The sequence below is a fragment of the Trachinotus anak genome, unplaced genomic scaffold (assembly GCF_046630095.1).
Source record: "Trachinotus anak isolate AG129_WGS33_773 ecotype Australia unplaced genomic scaffold, CSIRO_AGI_Tana_v1 ptg000007l, whole genome shotgun sequence".
Taxonomy (NCBI): domain Eukaryota; kingdom Metazoa; phylum Chordata; class Actinopteri; order Carangiformes; family Carangidae; genus Trachinotus; species Trachinotus anak.
In genome coordinates this window covers 10,531,653-10,555,462 of record NW_027273858.1, presented here as the reverse complement: position 1 = coordinate 10,555,462, position 23,810 = coordinate 10,531,653, and the positions used below count along the sequence as shown (strand labels likewise).

Genomic DNA, 23,810 nt, shown 5'->3' with positions numbered 1-23,810 from the left:
CATGCTAACATTCTCACTGACAATTTTAACATGCTTGTGTTTAGCATGTATTATGCTTACCATGTTTATTGTCTTAGCATGCTAACATTTGCTAACAGTAAACACAAAGTACAGCTGAGGTTCATGGGGGAAGTTGTTAGTTTTGCAGGTATTTGGGCATAAAGCAAAGGTATTGTAATAGTAAAGTGCTGGGAAAAGTAAGTAAAATGTTGACTCTAGATGAAAAGTTATGGAATCACTAAAATTATGACAACTTTCATGGCAGTCCATCCAATAGGTGGTTCATTGAAAATCACAAATATGAGCCTCTTAGTGACTTTAGAAGAAAAGTCAGGGGATCACCGCAGTCATCAGGATACATTCCCTGGGCTACATGAACTTCTGTACAAGATGGTGTACTGTTCCATAGAGTAGATGTTAAGAGATTTCAATAACTATGTGAAAACTTTGACCTGCAGGTGGTGCTTGATGAAAAGTCAGGGGATCGCTGAAGTAATTAGAACTTATCCCCCAGTGATGATGGATATTTTTACCAAATTTCATGGCAATCTAACAGCTGTTGAAATATTGCAGTCTGACCCAAAGAACAGTCGTGGACTGGCAGTGCCATCTCTAGAGTCATTCCACTAGCATGACTATAAAGAAGAGAAGATCCCAGGCCAAATTATTCATCATGCCATGGAGCACTAAAGGATGAGGGAAAAACAAAGCCACAAAATAAGGCTATCCCTACCATCTTCTCAAAACATAGTATCAGAGTAAACAAAGGCTGTTACTGGGATGGGGAGGAAGACAGCAGAAAACCACCTATGTTCCCAACCTCTTAAACAATCAGAGCAGATGAGGTACACCTGAGGGGAAACCTTAGAAGAAACGTTATAAGAAACACCAACAGAGGGACCGCATAACACTCAAGTAAAAGAGCTAAGCTTTGCTGTGAAAAACAATATCAATTAAGTCCCTCTAGTCCCTGACACCTCTTTTTCCTACTAGCCTTTAGGCTACCACATATAATATTAAGCAACACATGTAAACCTTTCAGTGGTGAGCCTGTTAGTGAATGATATTGAGTTATTGAAATAAATAGGTTTTTGTTCACTGAAACTGGAAAGTGCTTTAAGAAGCAAGAAAGGACATAATGTCATTGCCTCCTTGACCCTTTGTAGACACTTAATGAATGGCTTGATGTGATCTTGAAGGCAGAGAGCGCTTGAGACCTTCATCTTAAACCAGAGCCATCAAAATGTGCTCTCAGGAATCTGAGAAACAGCCATCACCAATCGTGTGCTGTGAGAATAAAATGACCTTAAGAGAAACATTCAACCAGACATCCTAAGAATATGTCTGAGCTGAAGCAGTTCTGTAGGAAGAATTTCTCCTGAACATTGTGCAGGACGGATCAGCAGCTACAGGAAGCTCTTTGTGGTTATGCTGCCAAAGAAGGTTCGACCAGTTGTTCAATCAAAGGCTTCACTCACTTTTTCCACCAGCACTGTGAATGTTTAATGGTTGTTTTCAGTTAAGACATGAAAGATTATAATTGTTATTAAACTAAGCACATTGTTTGTTCACACTTGTTACTTAGAGGAAGAGCAGAGCATATTTTATGGCAAACTAATGCAGAAAACCAGGTAATAACCTCCACCAAAGAAGTTATATTTTCCCTCAAACGTTAGATTGTGTGATTGTGAGCAGGATTGCGCAAAATGTACTAAACCAATTTGCACTAAGAGGAAGTGGGGGGAGTGGGCATGAACCAGGGAAAGAACCATGAAAATTTGGTCTGTTTTTCGTCCTTTTTTGTCAACTCCTCAGGAAATCCTGAATGGATCTTGAGGTAAAAAGTCAGAAAAATTAATGGTGTTGAAATCAATGTACAGTTTGGTGCAGATTGACATGATCATTCAGATATGCTAGTAGAAAATGTTTGGCCTTGGTAGAGGTACATGCTCTGAATGCCAAGGATTCACATACTTTTTCTTGCCACTATAAATCTGTCTCTTTTCATCTGTCTTTCTGTCTCTCATTTACTGAGTCTGTCCACACTTCTTTTCTAAAGTGGCAGTTTGAGTGTGGCTGTTTTCTCACTAGACAGTGTCTCAATGGCTTTTACTGTCCATTAAAGCACATGAGCCATGACACGTGTTAATAACAAGGAATATCTCAGCTTAATGGCTACCACCACAGGTCCAGGGTTGTCAGACTCTGAGCGTCACATGCAGAATGAATTCATAAAGTGGAGCTGCTTTTAGCACACTGAGCTGATGGTACTGATGAATGATCCCATAAAGTCAGGTGTCACACCACATGCAGTGTGACTGCTTTCGTGCACAGGTGTGAGGATTATTTTAAGAAATGCTTCATTATATCGGCTGTCATGCAGTAAGCAGCCACTCATTGACTGACAGATTTATTTTACAGCTGTACATTTGAAAGATTGTGCTAAATGAGTTTTGAAGTTGTACATTATTGAATTGAACCGTTTACAGTAGTTAGATATTTGTTTTATTACAGTAGCTGTACCAATTCTGGTATGCATGATAAGAAAAAGAAGTGTGGAAAAGAAGAGGGGAGTTTTTCTTCCCCTCGTTTGTACTGCAGTTATTTTAATTGTTCTCAAATGCAGTTTCATGTTATAGTGCATTGCATAAACTGTATATAGTTCTTTGATGTAATAATCCCTCACTGGCTTCCCACTCTGAAACGCTGACAATAATGTTTTTTGTTATGCAAAACCAAGCCAGAATCACGGCTCTTGATAATTGCAATTACTTTCCTTTTTTCTTTTTTTTTTTTCTTTATTTTGACAGAACTTGCTTTGCTTCTTACATGGACAACACGTAACATGGAGTGGTTATAAGTGAACAAGTACATGCACAGTCCAGATGTTGTCCAGTCTCATTGCCTAGTTAGGTGTGCAGCATCAGCTCTTTTTGTAATAGAGGTTGCTGTAGTCCTAGAAAATGCCGCTGTATATTAGTAAGAAGAACAGATGCATACCAAAACCAAATGTTGGTAAGGTTTGAGTTACAGATGTTTGATGATTGGTTTTGGGCCACAGTTGGAATTTCTTGGTCTTCACCCCTAGCCTAAGAGTCAGTGATGAAACACAGCTCATGAAAATATAGTAACCTGTGTTGATGGCAGTCTTAAAGTTTTTTATTTCTTTTGGTCTTGGCTTTGACAAGGTTTTAAATGCTCAGGTCTGCATGATTGGAATGAGTGAACAGTTGGCATTAAAGTTTCAGTCTAACGCCAGATAACTGGTCTTTCGTGTTTTTGCGTTCACTATAAACAATGACTGAACAAAATATTTAATTCACTACAGCTAGAAAGTCACTATCCTATGTCTTGGTACGTGTGAATGCAGCATGCCACCCCCCAGTTGTTGATGTTTTTGATTTTAGCTTGTGACTTTGAATGTACAGTTACCTCATGCAGGGCTCTTAAAAATCAGAGCAGTAGAGTTCATGCTGTAATTACATGAGTCTGCAGATAGACAGTCTCTTCAGCTGAGGACAGATGTGAAGAGAGTAATGCAAAACTTATTATGCATACTTCCAGCATTCTGTCGTTGTATATGGATTTACCATAAAGCTGTTTGAGGTGGCCCATCTGTGTATAAACATGGCCAAAGCCGCAAGACACACAAGGAGGCTCAGCAAAGATGAGTCACATAATCATCCCTCATATGTCCTTTTCATGAAATATTACTTTTAAGTCAACATCTCTCACTCTCACTCACTCTCACTGAGAATCTTAAGGTTTCAACTTTCTGTTCACAAGACTCTGTTTTCTTGGGGGACCAAGTCCTTTAATCTTAGCTTTTGAAAATAATTCAACAAGACATTGATTAGGTTGCAAAAAATCTCTTAAATGTAAAATGAACATGTCCTTTTATCTGCTGAGATTAAATGAGTAGTAATTAGTTGTCTCAATGTAAATAAAGCAATGCTTTTTACTTGGTAACAGAATCCATGAAAATGCATCATTGAAATGACAAAATACTCACTACAAAACCAAAAACTTCAGTTCGGATATTGGATGTGAGAGTCCTTATTGAATTGTAATTAGATGCAGATGTGCTGTTCTTTCTTAATGCTACATGGATTAACTAATGCCCTGTCATTGTCATAACTGCCAGGCTATGAGACAGGTAATTAAGAATGTGGTGGAGCAGTGGGGGATGATGTTCATACACCTCATAATTCATTATCTCCACAAAGCAGATATTTTCCCTGAAGTCATGTCCTTTCTGCGCTTAAGCGTGGCTGTTTTTTACCCTCAAATCTGAAGTTCAGCTTATACACATGCATATAAGTTTTATCACAGTGTTTGTGAGACTGTGCTCTCCACAAACATACCTGAGGTATTAGTGGTTGTTTCATTGCTAACATCCCAGTGATCTTTCCATAACCTTTATAATGGCAGTATTTAATAATAACAGTATTTCTCTAAGTGTTGTAGTTGGCCAATTTGACCATATGATTACATGTAGTTTGACATTTGAGGAAATAAGCATATGGTATAGATCTATACCATGCTCGTATCTGTGTGTTGCATACAAAGACACAGCCAAGAGACAATTAGCTTACCTTAGCAGAAAGACTGGAAGCTGGGAGAAATGGTGAGCTTCACAGGGAGTAGCATGTTGTACTATTTCTTGGTTTGGTGCAGGGATGTCCTGGAGTCTTGTTTTCACTGTGAGTCTGGAAACCAGTGGAGACTCCACAAATTTAGCTAGCTATTTTCCCCCTGGTTTCAGTCTTTCTGCTAAACAAATCTAAGATAACTGTCTCCTGGCTCTAGCTGCATATTGAATCCACAGATATGAGAGTAATAATGATCCATTCAACTCACACTTACATGCTTTCTTGGTGAGAGTATTTCCCCAAATTTTTTTACCTGAAATTATTCCTTTAATGGCAATTTATATGCCTTAACCAAGTAGTTTAGGTGTATAAACTAACTATAACTTATATGTGTTTTTAAAAAAAAAAAAAAAAAAAAAAAAGCCAAAAACCCTCATGTATTGTTTTTAGCATGCAATCACAAACAACCAATTTTGGCATTTTGGTGTGCAGACCTGTTGGCCCTTACACAAGACTGCTAAATGTCAATGGCGGTTGTGGTGGTGGATATACCATTGTCAGAAGGAGAAGCCATCTTGAAGGCAGAGAAAAGCACTATATGGCCTTAACAAAAAATCTGTGCTCATTAGATATTGCCAGTTTATGCAGAATGGCCAAAAAACAAATACCAATGTCCTTATTATTTGGCAAAATATTGACTGTTACTGAACTTAAGGAACCTGAGCATTTGTTTTAATTTGAAACTTGGCTTGTACTGGAAATACATCATACCAGTGCAAGAAGCTGCAGTTTAACCTCATAAACCTGTTCTGTGTCCTGTTTGAAGCTTTTCTTTTTGGACAAACAGACTGGACATCACACTTGACAGTTTAGCTGCTGTGAAAGCAACTACTTACATTCAAACTGTGTCCATCGCCTCCCTTCTTATTTCTCTCATATTTCTCCTCCCACTCCCCTTCTCTCTTCCTGTGCATCTTTTTCATGTTTCCTTTCTCACCCTGTGTCTATCATCTCCCTTTCTCTCCCTCTCTCACTCTCTTGCTGTCCTCTCTTTTCTCTTGTTCCCTTTGAAATGCTAAACAATGAGAGGGCTACACTCCCTGTTAAGCTCATAGGGAAATCCAGGCTGAAACTGCATGGCACAGTGCAGCGCAGCAGAATCTTGTCCTTGGGACCAAAGTGGAATGGGAAGCATAAAGAAGTACTGTATTGTCAGCAAGCGGTGACAATGACAATGGCTGTACAGAGCCTTGATCCTCCAAGCCATCACCAGACTACATCAGCACAGCATGGCTAATGAATGTTCTGACTCATTTCCAGAGAACATGCCTATCTGCTTGTGTCACTCTGATTGTTGAACCTTGACAACTGTCCATTTCTTGACAGGATGTGTTTGAGACTGTCAGGGGGTGATTATAAAGACCCAAAGATTTGCATGTCAAGACCATACTGTAATGATTGAGCATTTCATTAGTCCAGCATGTCAGTATAGAGGAGAAAGACAATAACTTGCCCTTCCATTGTCTTTGTCTTTCCCCCTCCTGTCTTTTTTTTCTTTGCATGCAGCCACAGACACATCCATACAGTGATGAATGCTATTCATTACCAAAGGATGGAACAGGAAATGAAGCAAAATGAGTGCTTTGGGAAGCAATCCGTGACGGGGGCATATACTGTCGGCTGCTGAGGAATCTGAGACATGTTTACCCCCCCCCCCCCCCCCCCCCACATTTTCTTAAGCTATATCTCACACTTACTCACATTATGCTGAATGCACATCATTCTGAAATCTGATACGGCCTATCTCCTCACCAATTTCCTCTTTTCTGTATGTCTGTCTCTTTCTCTCATATTCATAGATGCTAATATCAATGCAGCATGATGTTCTTTTATATGGCCCTTGATGCATTTCTTGAGTCAATCTGTCTCAGAACAAGCTCTATAATTCACTCACCATCAGCCACCCTTAATGCAAGCAAATGCCTTTTTCCTCTTCATAGTGACATGACTGATTCCACACAGGGATTTGTAATGACAACTTGACATTTTCATATTTATTTTCCTGAATCAAGAATTTTATTGAGTTCATATCTGTGTCGAAAAAGCATGTGTATCACATTTGCTTTTCCTCTGACAAAAAAAAAAACCCCGGCAGTGGCATTTTCAGCACTTTGAGTGGGTAAAGGATTGCTTCATTCTCAGTGGGGCTCTGCAGTTGCATCTAATGGCTGTTAAATTTGTTTGATTACTCGGATGAGGTGAACAAGTCTTAAGGTCTCTCCATGCTGTTAGAATTGCTTGAATTCTTAAACACTCTTCAGGTAATTTCTCTCCATTAAAGCCAATACTGTTATATCTATATATATCTGTTGAGGGTTTGAGAGACTTGTGTGCAGGTCACTGATAACTGCACAAATACATTAGTTTAAGTATTGGTTAGATGATGATGATGATATTTATGTCAACATTTCTGTCTTGATGTCACATAAGTCATCACTCTAAACCTTGTAAAGTTTGAGGGATAATTAGATTTGACAAACTGATATTCTCCTGCTAGCAACACGATGTGGGCTACATATGATTTTTCACCTGTTTACTCTCAGTAAGTCAACAGTGTCTTCACTAACCAGCACATATATTGTCCCAGATATGATTAGCCTGGCACGAATCTAGGATCATATACAGTTTATCTCAATCATAAGACAACTTCTTGGGTAAAGACACAAACGGGACTTAAAGTCATAGCCATGAGGGCAGCTCTGTGAGGCTGTTCTTGGTGATGCTTACTCACAGTTACAATGTTAACATGTGGATGTGTAGAAGGTAATGATCACAATGTTCAACATTTAATTCAGTCCATTTCAATTCATTGTACTAAATGACATCACAATCCAGCGAAAAGTTGTGGAGACATTTCAGTCAGGAACGAAAATGTCAACCTGCTGATGGTGCGAGAAGAAAAATCAGGGGATCACCAAAGACATTAAGACACATCATCTAGAGCAGAGGTCACTAATAAGGGGCCACCATCTGGATCCAGACCCAGACGCTATCCTATCCGGACCCGGATCCATAACCTATAAATAACTGAGAATTATTCAATTTTGACAGTGTTTCTATTTTAGCTAGCGCAGCTTTTGTAGCCCTTATGGAACTGGTCATGTGACACTATTCAGCCAGTCATTGTGACTTGAGTCGCTCACACACACACACACACACACACACACACACACACACACAGAGTGAGAGATGACATCAGAGAAATAAGTGGGGGAGGTGGGATATAAGAGGGAAGAATGGAGGAAATGAGGTTTTATAGCTATTCAAGATGTGTTGAGATTGTTATTAAAAAAAAAAAAAATTGAGACTGTTGGTTAATTGTTGGAGTTAACCAAAGAAGAAAAATGTCTTTTTAAGTTAAGCGTTTGATTATAATTTTTCAAAAGCCCTCAGTTATGAAGTTATTACTTATTACAGCCATTATTACATTTGAAATGCTAAAAGAACATATAGTTATTATATAGAGAAGGTATTGTCATTATTTTTATAATTTTATATTAATAATATACTGTATAGTTTTATTATATACCTGTATTATCCTTTGCACCAACCCCCGACACCTCACCCCCCGACAGTTCAACATTACCATACCCAGAGCGACACCGCTAGCAAGTATGAAAAGATGATACTGCTCAACAACAGTGTACCCACAGTATGCTGGGTACATGCTGGGTACAGGGGCTACACTGCAACATGATTACAGTCTTTTTATAAACCACCAGCATAGTTTATGATTGTATTGTGTTTAGCCTGGCTTTTCTTCCGTGAAATGGCCTCTAAAAAACAAGCAGTCTTAGACTAGCTAGCAAGCTTAATGACTGTAGCAGGAAACCCCCCCCCCCCCCCCCCCCCCCCCCCCCCCCCCCATAAAAATAAGCCTTCTGCATGGTCTCCGTTTTCAGTCGTTGCTCCAGAAGAAAGCTAGCTCCAGCTAACTGCTCCCAAATCACAAGGTTTCAGTCTGTGTTCATTTTGTTAACAGGAGAGTTACGGTGTTAAAATGTGTATTGGTTCACTGTCCATGAAGCTTAGCTAACTGGTTCTCCTTGTTTTTCAGTTTTTGTTTTAAGATAGGCTAAATAGGAGCAAACTGACAACTGGTGCGGAAATGCTGAATTTTATGTCGTTTGACACAGAATAAGGTTACCATCAAATTTGAGTTTATTGCATCCAAAGACAAAGCAGTTTTTGCACACAGTTTATTAAAGCTCCAAACTACACAGCATAAACAGCAAGGAAAACAGAAAGACAATAGAAATGAAGTTATTTATCAGGAGAGATGATGATATGCATGTCAGACCTCTAAGCAACATACTGACAAACATGCCCGAGGAAGGTGTTCACCAGTGTGTTGCAACAATTATGAAGCTGCATAACTCAGTTACTTAAAGATGACAATGTTGCAAAATGTAATCTGATGATGTAGAAGGGACCCTTCTGTTTACACAGCTATATGAAGTTTCTCTCATAGTATTGCATGTACTGTGTCTAAAGTGTTAAGCTTTGTTCCAGAAAATAAGGTTTAAGTCACATGAAATATAAATCAACTGATAATGCCAGTTTTCCAGGCAGGCCAATAATAGAATACGAGTCAGAAATACATCACTCAGGATCCACCACGTAATCTCATACAGTACAAGGCCACTCTCCATCCTTGCACAAGTGTTTGTAGCACAGTTATTGTATGCTTCACTGAACAGTATAATGGAGACTGACAGGACATGAATAAGAGTGAGGGGAGATTATCTAAGAATGAGATTATGAACTACACTTAATCACAGATAAGTGAGTCAATGATTGTGTGACAGTTGACTGACACGGTATGTTATGCCTGTGAATTCGTTTGCCTGTAGATGTTATACATTGTGGATCTAACACTTTCCTCCTTTTTCTTTATAGGCCTGTGTGAATTTGACTAAAAGGCGAGATGTGGTGTGATCACAGGAACTCAAATCAGGTATTTCTTTTTGTAACCCATGAAAGATTCAGTCATTGTTTCTATTGCATACATGCATGCATGCATTAGAGTCTTTCGCATGTTCTACTCACCCAGCGAATTCACGCTGTGATTTTGCAGTGGTGAATCCGAGGAGGACATCTCAGAGACTTACTGAATCAGACAGGATGGACCGTTGAGGTTTTTAAAGCATTGCATTTCTATGTTTTATTGATGTCCCTAAGATGATTCGCCCTGACATTTGCTGATGCTTTCTGTCTCAAGCAAATCTCTTGCTATCATAAAACTGCTTGTCCAGGGTCCACCTGGTAAATATTTCATGGGTCCCCCCATCAGCATTGACCATCCTTAGTGAGTGTCCGAGGCTTGGGTTGTCTTTAGTGCAACAAACATTCGAGCTGTTGTGACTCAACCACAGAGTCTTGCTCCAAAATGTTACCCATGCTCAAGAGGAACAGAAGCAACACAACAGAAATTGTTTTTTGGGGTTTTCTACTTAGTAACAGTAAATCTCAGTAAAGCACAAATCTATTGCTGCTGGATGTTGCAGAGATTGATCTAATTATTGATAGTATTATTATAAAAATTAGTTTCAGCTGATATTTGTGTACAGTAAAATCCTTAATAATTCATAGTAATTACTGCAGGTGTTCTAATTTTAAAAATTGTTTGGTGTGTGAGTGAATGTTAAAGATACAAATGCAAATTAGGACCATACAACGATAAGTTCGAAGTTTGAGTCTCTCTCTCTCTCTCTCATATATTCACAAACACACTTTCTGTTTTCAAATGTTTCATTCACCCTCTCACTGTTTCTGCCATTTCTTTGTTGTGTAAATAGGAAAAGTCTGGTTTTAAATTTAACTTTTGGTCCACCACTTCTGACTGTAACACACACACACTAGTAACTTAAATACACATGCGCACACACACAGAGATTTGCAATCCACATACTGAGTGACAGGTTCAGAGTCTGTGTGTGAACTGAAGAACAAGGAGGAGGGAGAAGAGAGACAGGATAAATAAAGAGGCAGTGGTGCAGGCAGTGGTGCAGGAAGTGGGGCATGTACCACAGCATAGAAGATGTACACTGAGCAGGTGGTTGGAGCGTAAAGGCGAGTAGAGACGGAGCTGATGGGGTTCAGGTGGCTATACTCATAGATGGCATGGTCAGTCAAGCACAGGCACAGACATCAGGCCGAGATGATGCTAAGATGTGGACATCTTAGAAATTGGACATGCAAGGCAACATTACATCAACAGTCCTGATCAATTATTATAATAATTCGGACTATCAGAATATCAATGAATCAATCTTTTCCTTTTCAACCATCTTTTTTTCAGTAACCATGGACACTTAAAAAAATATATTCTGGTTTTACAAAATGCATTTATTTCCAAAGATATTCTGAATTATGTAATTGAAATTCAGGGGTGCCAAAAATTTTTAACCAGGACTGTATAAGTAAGTGAGGTTTCTTTATTGGCTTCAACTCAGTGGTCTTAATTGACAGACTAATATATGCCTGAACTAAATTAGGTTGGACAGAAAAGGTAGTATTTATTTCAGAGCCAGAGACACTGGGTTCATCCTGTTCATCTCATTGTTAATTACAATTGTCATTGTTACCTTTCAGTAGGCTGCGGTCCCTGCCTCTTCATGGGATTTCTATCAGAATAGAAGAGGGAGAAAAGCATGCTTTTGAGACACAATCCCATTCAGCGTTCTTCTACAGCTTTACTGTTACACTAATATAATCTCCCTCCTCACACAAGCCCCGAATGCATCTCCCTGACAAAATGGTAATCAGTGCGTAGTGTCCTTTGCCTCCTGTTTCTTTAATGGGATGTTAAAAACTGCGGCATGTTTATGACTGTTGTCTCACCCGATTTCATTTGAAAGTTTCCAGTAGGCAGAGCACAAACGGCAATTTAGGGGGGTTATTGGGTGGGGTGCTGTCTGACAAGTTTTTGCGTGTGTGTGTTTTAGCATTCAGACACCAGTACTATGTTGACCTGCAGTTCACCTGGAAATCGGTTTTCAACAGGTTCAGGAAACAACTCAAGTGGTGAGTGGGTGCAGAGCACACAGCAGGGTGAAATTATCCAGTATAATGTCTTTGAGTGCACTGATTTGCAATGAAGGGCAGTCTTACCAGAGTGTTCATATTTGTCAGTGCTTAAACTGCGGTTGTGGGAAGAGACCAGTAACACTTTCATTGTTCGTTGTCACGTGGTGATGGTTCCTTTGAATTTTGCCCGCAACAGTTTGTGAGTTTTAAAACTGAATCCTGAAAGTTTGTTTGTATTAATAAACTTGTATATCTACAATATATGTGTGATGGACTTAATGGAAACAGTTCAACTTTGCCATATTTACTTTGGTGAGAGATGATCACTGTTAAGAAGTGTTGAGCTGTTTGCGAACTTGTGTTTGTGAAATCTGTTTCTGTAAAATGAGATGGAGGGGAAGAAAATGGCATATGTTTGCCACTGTTTGTCAACCTAGCGAGTCCACATCTTATTACATGAATTGACAACAACAGCCAGAGGCCATCCATAACAACAAAAGCTGCTTTAGTGGCTCTGTAAACAAGTAAAAACATTATGATCTATCTTCAAATTAAGTCTGCCATTTTCTCATGGCCCTTCCACTACAGGTGAACTTGTTTTTATTTTTCTTTCAGTGAGAAGCATAAAAAGCAAACGCTCATCAAAAATAAACTGTAGAACACAAAGAAGTATACAGTTTCATTTGGCCTTTCTGTACATTCTTTATGTACAAGATTTATGCAATTTGCCTCAATTCTTTGTGGCATGAATTTCTCAAGATGATGGAAACATGGCTTTGAGATTCTGGTCCATGTTGACATGGTGGCATCACATAATCTCTGCAGATTTGTCAGCTGCACAATTATTGATATTTTCTTGTTCTCCCACATCCACAAGTTTCTCCTAGATGTTGCTTTCACACTGATTAGTATTAGGGGGCCTGAAGTGTCTTGCCACTGTGTGCCCCAGCAGAAGTCCAGAGTCATTGGACCAGGCCATGTTTTTCCAGTCTTCAGCTGTCTAGTTTTGTGAGTCTGCGCTCACTGCAGCCTCAGATTCTATTCTTGGCTGGAGGAGTGGAACCCGATGTGGTTCTGTGCTGTTGGAACCCATCCGTCTCAAGGTTATCTTAGTTCCTGGAGCCTTTCTGTCAGCTCCAACCAGTCTGACCATTCTCCTCTCAACAACAAGGCGTTTCTGTCCTCAGAACTGCTGCTCAGTAGATGTTGTTTTTTCCAGCAGATCAGCCGTTTCAGAAATGCTCAAGCCAGTCTGTCTGGCACCAACAGCCATGTCATGATGTACAGGTGTTCCTAATAAAATGCTTGGTGAGTGTATGAATCTGTACTATAGAGTATGACCAATGCAATGGCAGGCTGATTTTACTGAGTGTTTTTATAAATAAACCAGTACCTGCACATATGTTTGCAGATATACAAGAAGAAATCACAGCAAGTTATTGTTGAAAATATTTGAATTTTTTTTATGGGGTTATTTTTATGACTGAGCATCACTATCATTATCACCTGAAGAATGTAGTGTTGGTTGGGCTCTCATAGAACATCTCCAGGTTGATTGCTTGGTCAGTGACATTTTTACTGCATACTGACAAAGAGGGAGGGGTTTGATCTCACATACAATGAATAATAAATAGTAAAATACAAGATAGTAGTAAAATACAATTCATGCTCAAAGAAGAGTAGTCCATTTTTCCCTCTTGGACTTGGTGAAAGGGCATATTCAGGAGGAACAGTGTCTGACAAGTAATAAAATGGAGTCCTTGTTACTAAACACAAAGCTATGATTTGGGCCAAATTCTCCATGCATTTCATTTGCTGTTCATCTGACAGCTGTCTGTCTCCGGTCTTGTTCTGCCTCTGGTGTATTCTACATGTTGCAGCTATGGAGTTCTTGAAAATGGACCCACTCCACCACCTTCAATTCCAATCTCTGTCACATCACCTCTGTCTGATCGTCTGTGTGAAAGGCTTTTATATGAAATTACATATTATTCTTCCACACATGCATGCACATACACACACGCATACACTCGCTTACACTCAGAACACAGCAAAGAAATGAGCCTCCAGCTGCCACATGGGGCGTTTGCAGGAGGAAATGATAGAATGATTTTATAGTTGAGGTGTGAGCTTCTGAGAAGCACAGCTATTATGCTGGTGGAAATATAATGTCTACATAGAGAACAATGTAAGCTAAGCACATTTTCCTGAATTTAGGTAGTTTCCTTTTGATTTGTCGGGCGCCGTTTTATAAGACAGTTTTTTGTCTCGTGAAGACTAAGTGAGGCAGATGTAGCAGACATCATACTAAGCACACAGGTCAAGGGCATTGTTAAGTGACAGGAGGTTTTATAGTTTTTGTTCTCTTCCCCCGTCCTCTCTGTGCGTGCTGCTTATTCTTTATCTCAGTCCCGTCTCAGTCTTATCCCCCTATAGCATCTACGTCTTTTATCACCTGCATCTTATCTATGGTGCCAGACATGAGTGTCAATCCAAAAGAGAGGGAGAGAGATCAAGGGAGAACAGGACTCACAGAATTAGGGAGAGATTGTGGTTAAGTGGTGTGAGAGAGTAAGAAAGGGAAAGATTCAAAGGTTTTCTTTAGGTTCCATTAAGCTCTTTTCTCAAAGAAAAGAAAAATTTGAAACCGTACTTTGCAAAAAGTGTAAATTGAATAATCCAAAGGCCAAAAAAAAAAGACCTTTTTGCAAAGACTTTATCTTCTATATCCCTTTGGGCAAAGAACAATGTATCTTCACTGTCTTGCTTTGGGTATGTATTGATTTGTACTGAGTGATAAAAGATGCAATCCCACCTCTGTGCACAAACTCTGACACCAATCAGTGTCCTCCCAAGCCACTCACTTTGGCACTTAATTGATCCTAGTTTGCACAAACTGTCAGGTTTTGATGGAAAATAAGCATTTGATTCAAGTTTTAAAAGTTGAAAGTCTCTGCTAGCCAGTTGAAGAAGTCAACTGCTCTTCTGGGTGCTAATGGACTCTCTAGAGGTCTGGTTGCCCCTGGTTGTAAAAGTAATAACCTGTGGTTGCTGTCAAAAGAGCTCTCTCACTAAGGTTACTATGGTACACTCTGAAGAAGAGAAGAAAAGGCAGGAAGGGGATAAAAAAAAAAAGAAACAGTAAGAGGGATCATTTTCATTACCGCCCTCAGTGTAGGTCTCTATAGCCTCCGGGATTCCTAGTAACAGATTTGGTACCTGCACTCTGGTCCCCTCTTGTTCCAATTATCAAACCCCCTTAGCTTCTATGCCCATGTGAGCAGCCCAAAGACATCATGTCTCATGAGTTTCTGCTGTCACATAGCTGTGAGACAACTGAGAGAAAGAATTACAAAAAGTATTACAGAAATAACCAAGCTATTTGAAACAGCAGCAGCCAGTTTACCTCTTACTAGTGGACATTAGTCCTTAAACCTGTTATAATCAGTATTTTTAGATTAACAGTGGATCATGTGAATACTTGGATGTGAGAGATGTCGCTCATTCACAATTGCCCTGGAACTCTCACCGCTCTGTGTCACTTACATTAACCCACCATACACTTCCTGTCCAGTTAGTGCCAGTGCCATAAACACAACTCAAAATAAATGCTAATGTGGCTCCATATGTGCTGAATGTGTAAATATTTGACCACATTAACTTAAAGAGTGATAAGGAGTTACTGGTCTTTACAGTTTTCCTGCTTTGACCAAAAAACAGTTATTGCACGTTTAAAATCTCAACATATGCAGCAGGAATGCAAGGCTAGGGACACTGCTGCACATGGCGAGTGGTTTTGTTGATGTTGTTTTTGTTTGATTGTGATGATTGACCTGATGTACCTTTACATGACTATGCATACAGTTGCACCACTGAAGGATTTACCACACTAAAAACCTTTTCACACCAGAGATGATTTCTCATGCAGAAAACTCAGACAGCAATAAAATATAAATTGACTCCAGGTCTGTACTATAAATACTTGTACAGTGGCACAAATCTGGGAGCAGTTAGATATTTTGCATAATTATGCACTTTCAACTCAATTGAATAGGACATTGTCAGATTAGCTCTTGGATTTAAATTCACATTCTCGCATATTTCCTATCTCAATAAGGAGCAGGGAAACACCACAACATGATGTTTTGAACAAACTAGTCACAGTTATTTTTAAATCCACCCCCTGTGCAGACTTAAGCCTGTGGATATTCTGTGCTAAACTGGTGAGTCAGCTGTGCTGCTCTGGCCTCAACCCCCTCTTTTATTTTGGTTAGAATAACAGCTGAATAATTTAATTATGAACTCAATCTGATATAGTATCTCTGCAACCTTTTAATTTTAAGATGTTCAGACTATTGACGCTGGTTTTGTTCAGGTAGCAGGATCAGCTTCCTTTACAACTTATTCTCACACACAGTGTTTATTGGACTTGGCAGGATACAATATGACAAAATTACCTGTATTGATGTTTTGGTGCTCCCATTATCTCTGGGTTGTTTGTAAGGCTTACCTGATCTCCATGTCTCTTTATTTCTTACTTTTTCTCTTGTTCACTTGTTTCTCTTTGACCTCCCTACCTCTTCCACCCACACACACACACACACACACACACACACACCCTGTCTTGTTGGCCTTCTTTGACCTCCCTCCCTCATTCTCCCACTCTCCCTCTCTCCCTCTTGCTTGCCCACTGTCCCAGTTGCTCTGACCTCTCAATATCACACAAGCTGTCAGTGCCAAACTATGAATGTCCCTTGACACTTATTCGACTCAGACTCCCTTTGGCAATTCCATTTGCACAGAGCCAATTTCAATTTTTATAGTGGCTCGAGTGGGGGCTAGTGTAAAGCCTGCAGTCAGAATAAGCCAAAGTTGAAGACACAGAAACAAGTGCCCTAAGCAGACCTTGTGCGTGTGCGTGTGTGTGTTTGTTGGTTTCTTTTAAAAGGGTGGCTCTCTCAACCGTGGAAGCTATTTGACCCCACCTTTTGGCAATTTTGCCATCAGAACTAAGCGCTCACTATCTTTTAAATGGCTTGACAAGTACAAATTTTGCCTTGTCAAGTGAATTCCATGGATATTTATCTTACTTTTCTTAGATAATTTGGCATAATTCATAAAAATACACTGTTTAGAGAAAATGTAGTGAAGACAGAAAGCTTGCACAGTGTTTTTTTTGCTACAGAGCAGACTCTTTCAGCACCATGGACAGCCCCAAATACTCCAGTCTGTGTGGGAGGCTGCCTGCTGCCCACATCAGCGTAACCATGCTAACTACCTCACACACACAAACCCACCATTCAAGTATGCAGAAGTATTTAATATTTGTGGAAATGTTATTGGCCTTGTGCGGAGCAGAGTTCTAAAATTATACTTCTAAATGTTAATAAAATATGGCTATATTTTCTGTTTACAAAGTTGTGCGGGTGCCCTCTGAGTAAATGCAGGTGTGGTGCTCTTTTGGGGACTGCATAAGGAAGTCCAGTTCATGTGTCTCCCGAAAATGTACTGGGAGAGGAAGAGAGAGAATGTGTCATTGCACCAAGCTGTGCTCAAAAAGCAAAGCAATCCCTATCTTACCCTAGATTTCCTTCACACATGGTGTCACACGTCAGCACATCTGGAAGCTGTCCTCTCATCTTTCAATTTGAACCTGTCTTACATGGAGCAGTGTAGATGGTACAAAGAGGAAGACGAGAGGAAAAAAACATTTGGCGTGTCCTTATTCTTTTGTGAATATAATATTGGTAACATAAACCTTTAAAATCACGGAATAAATGATGCACCGCTCATTTCAAATTGCTGTTCAATTTCAGGAATAAGATGTGACCCCTCTCAGCTGTTTTGCAGCTTTAGATTTCCATGTGTCTGTGCATGTGCACTTTTATGCGCTTGTACAGAGTCCCATGGGATTGCCTACAGGAAGCTCACAGGCAGAGGATTTTGGGACTGAACAGCTGAGTGCATACACACAGTCCAGGGAAATGACTCTTCAACAAAAAGAATAGTTCAATTTGTCCCCCGTGAAAAACAATAGTCAAGATGATGTGTGCATTTTTATTAGTGCCACTGTCTTCTTGCTCTTGATTTTTCTTTCTCACAGGGCTTTTGGCACCACTGGTTTTTCTTTGATCAGTTTGTTGACAATATGCTTTAAGAGCTCACCGTAAAGAGGCAAAACAGTATCAAAGAGATTTGAGAAAGAAGGCATCCAAAACAATATGTTCATTTTCTGCTCATCCAGATATGGCCACACTCTCTTAGAAACAAGCCTCTGAATTAATCAGTGGCTCAATAAATCAAAGAGCTCAAAAATAACATGCCACCAGTTGACTCCCTCTCAAATAACAAGGAAGCTTCAGTTCACTAGCACTTCCTTTCCAGATCCATGCTCACTGGAACGTTGTTTGAATCTCACATTTGTGGAATAAACTGAAGCTGCAGATGCTTTGCAACCAATTACCCAAACAGCATCCACTCAAGTCTGACAACATCCAGTCACTCTTTGAAAACAACTTAAATTCAAACATTTTAATGACCCCACAAAACCAAATTAACGTGTCAGCAAAATTCAGTAGGTAAACAATGTACTTTTCACACAAAAAAGCATTATGAATAAACACTTTCTGCAGCCCCCAAATGTGAGTAAAGAAGTAATTCATTGAGAATAATTAAACCGTTGCTGTCTGTCACTGCAGGGAGTTTACATCTGCTGGGCAAAATCAGTTTCTTGAGCTTTTAAGAAATGACTCAAGGTGTTGTATTAATGCACCATCACTAATAGGAATGATTTCCCCTGAAGAAGACTTTGCCTGCTCAGTGATTGAACCCTCAACTGAATACAAATAAGTAGTAAGCATCATTCATAATGGGACCCTCAGGCTTCCCTGGTTGTACAGGAAAAAAGCACAAACACTGATACAACTCTGAGCATTCTCGGAAGAATACGTGGTACCTCAAAGTAAACGTAACTGCTCCTGGTTAAAAGTATTTTGTGCAAGTATAATTAGTTTTAAAGAAAGAAAGCTGTGGAGGTTCCAGTTGAATTATGTATTACTGGTACGCCAGAAACTGATCCTTTCTAATATTAAAAAAAAAGATTTGTTTCCATACTCCTTTTTACATCAACATTATTAGGCCGGGCACACACACTGCAGATATTTGAAGAGTGATATTATGAATAATAGAATAATGAAGAGTGAAAGGCCTGTTAATTGCTAGTTATGAAACCGTATTAGTCATGTGCCTGCAGTGATTGTTGCACTTTTTTCTCACTGATTGCTTTCTCTTTTTTTAACCGACATACAAGCTCAGCCACGTGTGCATTCATACATAACACATATGCACACATATACACACAAACCTGGACACGTATGCTGTCAGTTTGATGATTTCTAACTAAGAAGACTTCGTTGGGCGCTGAGAGGAGACTTTTTTCCCCAAGAGCAGCGTATCCCTTAATCACCCTTCTCTGTGGAGTGTCTTCACTCCTGCCTGAACCCTGGCCTCTCGTTTTCTCTGCAGCAACAGAGACGAGATGAGAGGGAGAATTAGTACCGTGGCAGGGGCTGATTATTAGAGAGCCTTTGCTCAAAGCCTTCCTCATACCAAAAACAAGCTGGGCCAAGTGGAGGTAGTGATGACTTAACCCGGATTAGCTCTTCATGTTCATCCAGGGCCTCTGCATACCAGTTAGAAAGCTATTTTTATGCATATTTTAGTTTGGCATTACTGGTAGACAGACATAACATGCGGTTGTCTTGTCTTCTGTCCTAACTAAGGGTGTGGTATTTAAAAATGTGCTGCTTCAAAAATTACATATCACTGATGAAATTAAAGATTGCTGCTTCTACCAGGCTCATACAAAAACTAACACGATACACTCTCTAATGAGACTATAGCCCTGAATTATACATAGTGAAGAGAATCTGAGCTTGTCAATGAAGACAGACACAGTTTAAAGCTCCAGATATCACTAAATGGACCTTTGTGTTTAGATTCTTGCTGTTCCCAAAGGCCAGGGATGAACATCCATTCCACTCTGAATTATACATGTCAGTAGTATTATTTAGAGCAGCGGCTCTCAACCTTTTTTTGTCCAAATTATTCAGCCCTCATCTCTTATCTCTTATCTACCAGCTCCACAGCCTTTCATCACTCATGGTTGTTTTCTTTTTACATTTTTCCAGTGCCATTGTGCAGGTTAATGTGAACTCTGAAGTGCTGCTGTTGATTGAAAACTGTTCAGTATTTTGCTCATCAAAGAGACAGAGTCTGTCTAGCTCCTTTTCTAAGCTTCCTGCCTCCGGAGATCCACACTGTAACTCCTTTCCGTGAAACTTGTTATGAGTTACCACAGGGCACTATTGAAATTATCACTGAAAACCTGTGGTGCAGGTTGTATTTTCTTGGTATCCTTTTGCTTTATTAGCTTTAACATAGCACTACTTCAACTTTAGTATGCACTATGCAGCTGTATTTGTATTTAAACCATCAATCTGTTCAGCTTGGTTCGTAACTTATAATATGATTTTGATGATGCATGAATTCAAGAATGTCAGTTTAATTTCCATTTCATTTCAATTTCCATGGTCTGAATGTTGTGATGTTTGGTTTTTTTGAATGTAATTTGAGTTTATTATAGCTTCCTCTGTCAGTGTCTACTTTTGTTAAAAGTCTTTATATATACTGGCAAGTTCATACTGTATCTTATCAAATTACACCTGCTTGAGAAAGGTATTTTTATATTGTCAGAAGAAAGTTTCACCTGTTAACTTGTCTTTTGTGAACGAGACCCCCAGCTATGTCTGTTGTGTGGAAGCTGTTTTATTGAATATTCCCTGCAACCTTTAGTCAGGACTTATTCAGCACTGCAGCTAATTAGAGTATATTGATGGGAGGCTTTTTGTTGTTGGTTGAGCTGGAGGGAAGAAAAGGCCAGTGATTGTTGCAAAGTGACAAGTGAGTCATAGCTAACTGCCTCCACTGGTATTATTTCTCAGCTCCACTTCAATCGGTGCCGACAGAGCAGACTAATGGATTTGACTCTGAAATAATTGACAACTGACAGTAAATGGCTTTTGTTGACCTTCAGTCAGAAACTACACATTCACTGTGATGAGAGAGTGACATTGCAGTCCTTAGGCTGTAACAAGTTATGGATTTGTTTGGCCTTGACTTGTGGGTTTGGTGGCTCTTTTCTTTCCCGTGTATATAACATAGGAATGATATCCTGTTGAATGTAATCCACCTGTCTCTGGAGTGGGGTATGTTGGTCAGGTGCATATCTAGCAGATATGAGGAGGGAGGAGGGGCATCGGAGCTTTATCCGGCTCACCTTTACTGACCGGTGTAATAAGATTACCTGCTTTGCACGTCATGGCCACGGAGAGAGAGAGGGAGCGAGAGAGAGAGAGAGAGAGAGAGAGGGTGGGGGCTTGAACAGGGCTGCTCCCTGCAGTTTGCTCGCATTAGACCCAGGATACATCCCTCCGGTGAAGTGTTGCTGCCTATTGCTGTGCTGGGCTGAAGACACTGGGGCAGCAGAGTGCCGATGTGCCCGTGTGAGGAGGCTGCAGCTGCCCTGCCAGCCGGTGTCTGTGGCTCCGCTGTCCGCCTGAAAGGGATTTTTGTTGAGTACTTCTGGAGCCAAAACATGGTAAGACGTTATCTTTAGTTTTCTGGTCGGCTGTCGTTGTATACCGTTGTTATATTTTACGCGTATTGATCACCCATGTGCGCTGTGCCACGCACACGTAGCCCATCAATGCTGTCACTGAGTAATTGTCTCTTTGACCGCGGAACAGGGGCTTGTTGAGGGAGGCTTGCATTGCCAATATTTCCACCGTATCATGTCGATTCCCCGCCGTGAAATGAGTAATCCATTGGCAAGGCGCAGTCTTTCACCTCAACTCTGCCCTGATCTGGGCTGCTAATCTCTGGAGGGTGAAGTTTTCAAACACTGACTGAGCGCATCAGCGTTCAGTTGAGGATGAGGTCCCATTAATGCCCGTGGTTGACTGTAAAAAGCAGTTATGGTTTGTCAGACCTCGCAGAGGCTAATGCTGACTGCGGCTGCTTTTTTTTTTTTTTTTTTTTTAATATTTATATATATATATTTCAATCAGCTTTTGTTTTATATTTGAACCGAAATAGTTCATTTTTCTTTTGTGAGGAAGCCCTTTATGAGTGTGTCAGTAGACTGGCTGCGCGTCGACAGCTGCATTTATTAGTTGACTTTGTGTCGCGCCTCTTATGCATATCAACTACAGCACTTTACCCAGAGCGCGACTGGCATGCAATAACTTCCCTGGCGTGTGAGCAGTATCGCGCTGCAGGAGGTATTGCATGCCCCCTCAAAACTTCTTTCAGTGGCACTCTCTTTTCACAGGCTCTCAGCAGCATATTAAAGGAAAACGTTACAAGGTTGAATTGCTCCTGAAATGTAGCCTACTCTCTTTAGACTTTAGAAACCAGCTTAAAAGCCCAGATAATTAAAGAATCTATTTGCTTTTAAAGTTAAAGCCCATGTCTCCCGGTGGCTGTCTGCAATACACTACAGCATAAACTAACCTGAGCAGCAAAATGTAGTCTTGAAAGTTTGGTTTTTGGGACCCCAGATTGAATGTTCCTTGTTGTCTGTTTGTGGTATTTCGTGTTGAACAGCCTCTGCTTTGACCATGAACTTAAAAGAAACTTAAACTAAATTAATATAGATTTGTGAAGGGTTTTTAAAGCTGAATGAGTTTGGAGTTAAAGTTGCAGAGTTAACACTGTGCCACAAACAGCTGCAGAGCCCTGCACAGCAATCATGTTTAATTTAATTGTGATAGTTTGGATTCTCTTGAGACCTCATGTTCCCATTGGCAAAACAAAAAATCAGCCGAAAGGTTATTCATTAATTAATAACATTAGTGGTAAGTAGTTAATAACCTTAATTGCAGCTGCACTCCATCTAGGTGCGTCAGTTCTAGTGGCTTGTCCAGCAGCGGACAAGCCACGACTTCACTTAAATGAAGTCGACATCATTATTAATGTTATGAGTTACATCTGTGCGTTTCTTGCTATGACGACAAGTGAAAAGTTAAGGACAGTGTTATCCAGTGCTTTTTACTACTGTAACACAAAAGGTATAAAAACCCCAGAGGAAGCTAGTATGTGGACGTTGAGTTAAGATTATAATGCCAATCTGCTTTAGTATTACTGCTGTGGAATTTTTTTTTTTTCAAGTGGCCCTTTTAGCTGTCAACACCAAAAAAAGTCAGAAGTAAGGGCTTCTTGGAAAACTACAGATGAGCTGATGCTTTAATATTTATAGAACAATCCACAGGTTGTGAAGACACCTTGTCCCTGGATGTTAGACAGTCAACTTGAAATGGCGTCTGCACCACATGTTCACAGATGTGTCTACATGCATGTGTCCCATTGTCTTTTTTTCTGTGCACCTTGGCATTTAGAAGCACTTCTATGTAATATTACTTTGGTGAGCTGTGCCTATAGAGAATCCCGTTATGCACTGTAGGTAGCTAGAGGCCCACTATTGCAAATTGCATTAGAAAACGGTGCACTTGTACATAAGATTGTAGGATGCAGGGCCCTGGATATTCAATGATAGTATGTAATTTAAAATAAATTGCAGTCTGTTTTTATATATGTGGCATGTTGTGAAACTGTCCTACAGTTCATGTGATGTGTAAAACACATTGAATAATATATGGAATTTAAAGGATTTCGGTTTCTGAGTCGGATATCAGGAAGATGCACTATATCATGAAAGGCATCATTATTGGGACGTAAAAAGACATACAATATACAATATAAGACTGCAGCTGAGGATTATGTTCATCGTTGAGTAATCTATTACTTTTTCTAGAGAAAAATACACTTCAGTGTCCTAATGCCCAAGGTGATGCCTACAACTGTCAGTCTAAAACCTACAGATATGCAATTTAAAATCGGAAGCTAGAAGAAACCTCAACAAATTCTTACATTTAAGGAACTAAAGGACGTTTGGCATTTTTTCTTGAAGAATTTCTTGTTTTGACTTTTTGATGATGTTTGATGATTATTGAATCAAAATAGTTGCTGATTCATTTTATGTCAAAGTGTTTCACGTCTAAAATGTAGATA

The 23,810-nt window shown here is 39.8% G+C and overlaps 1 protein-coding gene across 3 annotated transcripts in view; it reads left to right on the top strand.

The window, feature by feature from the left end:
- LOC139622812 (protocadherin-15-like) overlaps nt 1-23,810 on the top strand; it is a 195,914-nt gene that overhangs the window by 17,915 nt on the left and 154,189 nt on the right. For 2 of the 3 annotated variants that reach the window (XM_071480421.1, XM_071480419.1), the window contains exon 2: nt 9,552-9,609. The gene's annotated coding sequence lies outside the window, so the exon portion shown is untranslated. Of the gene's footprint in view, nt 1-9,551; nt 9,610-21,176; nt 21,340-23,810 lie in introns of those variants that run through there. The other variant, XM_071480420.1, reaches the window with a different exon arrangement.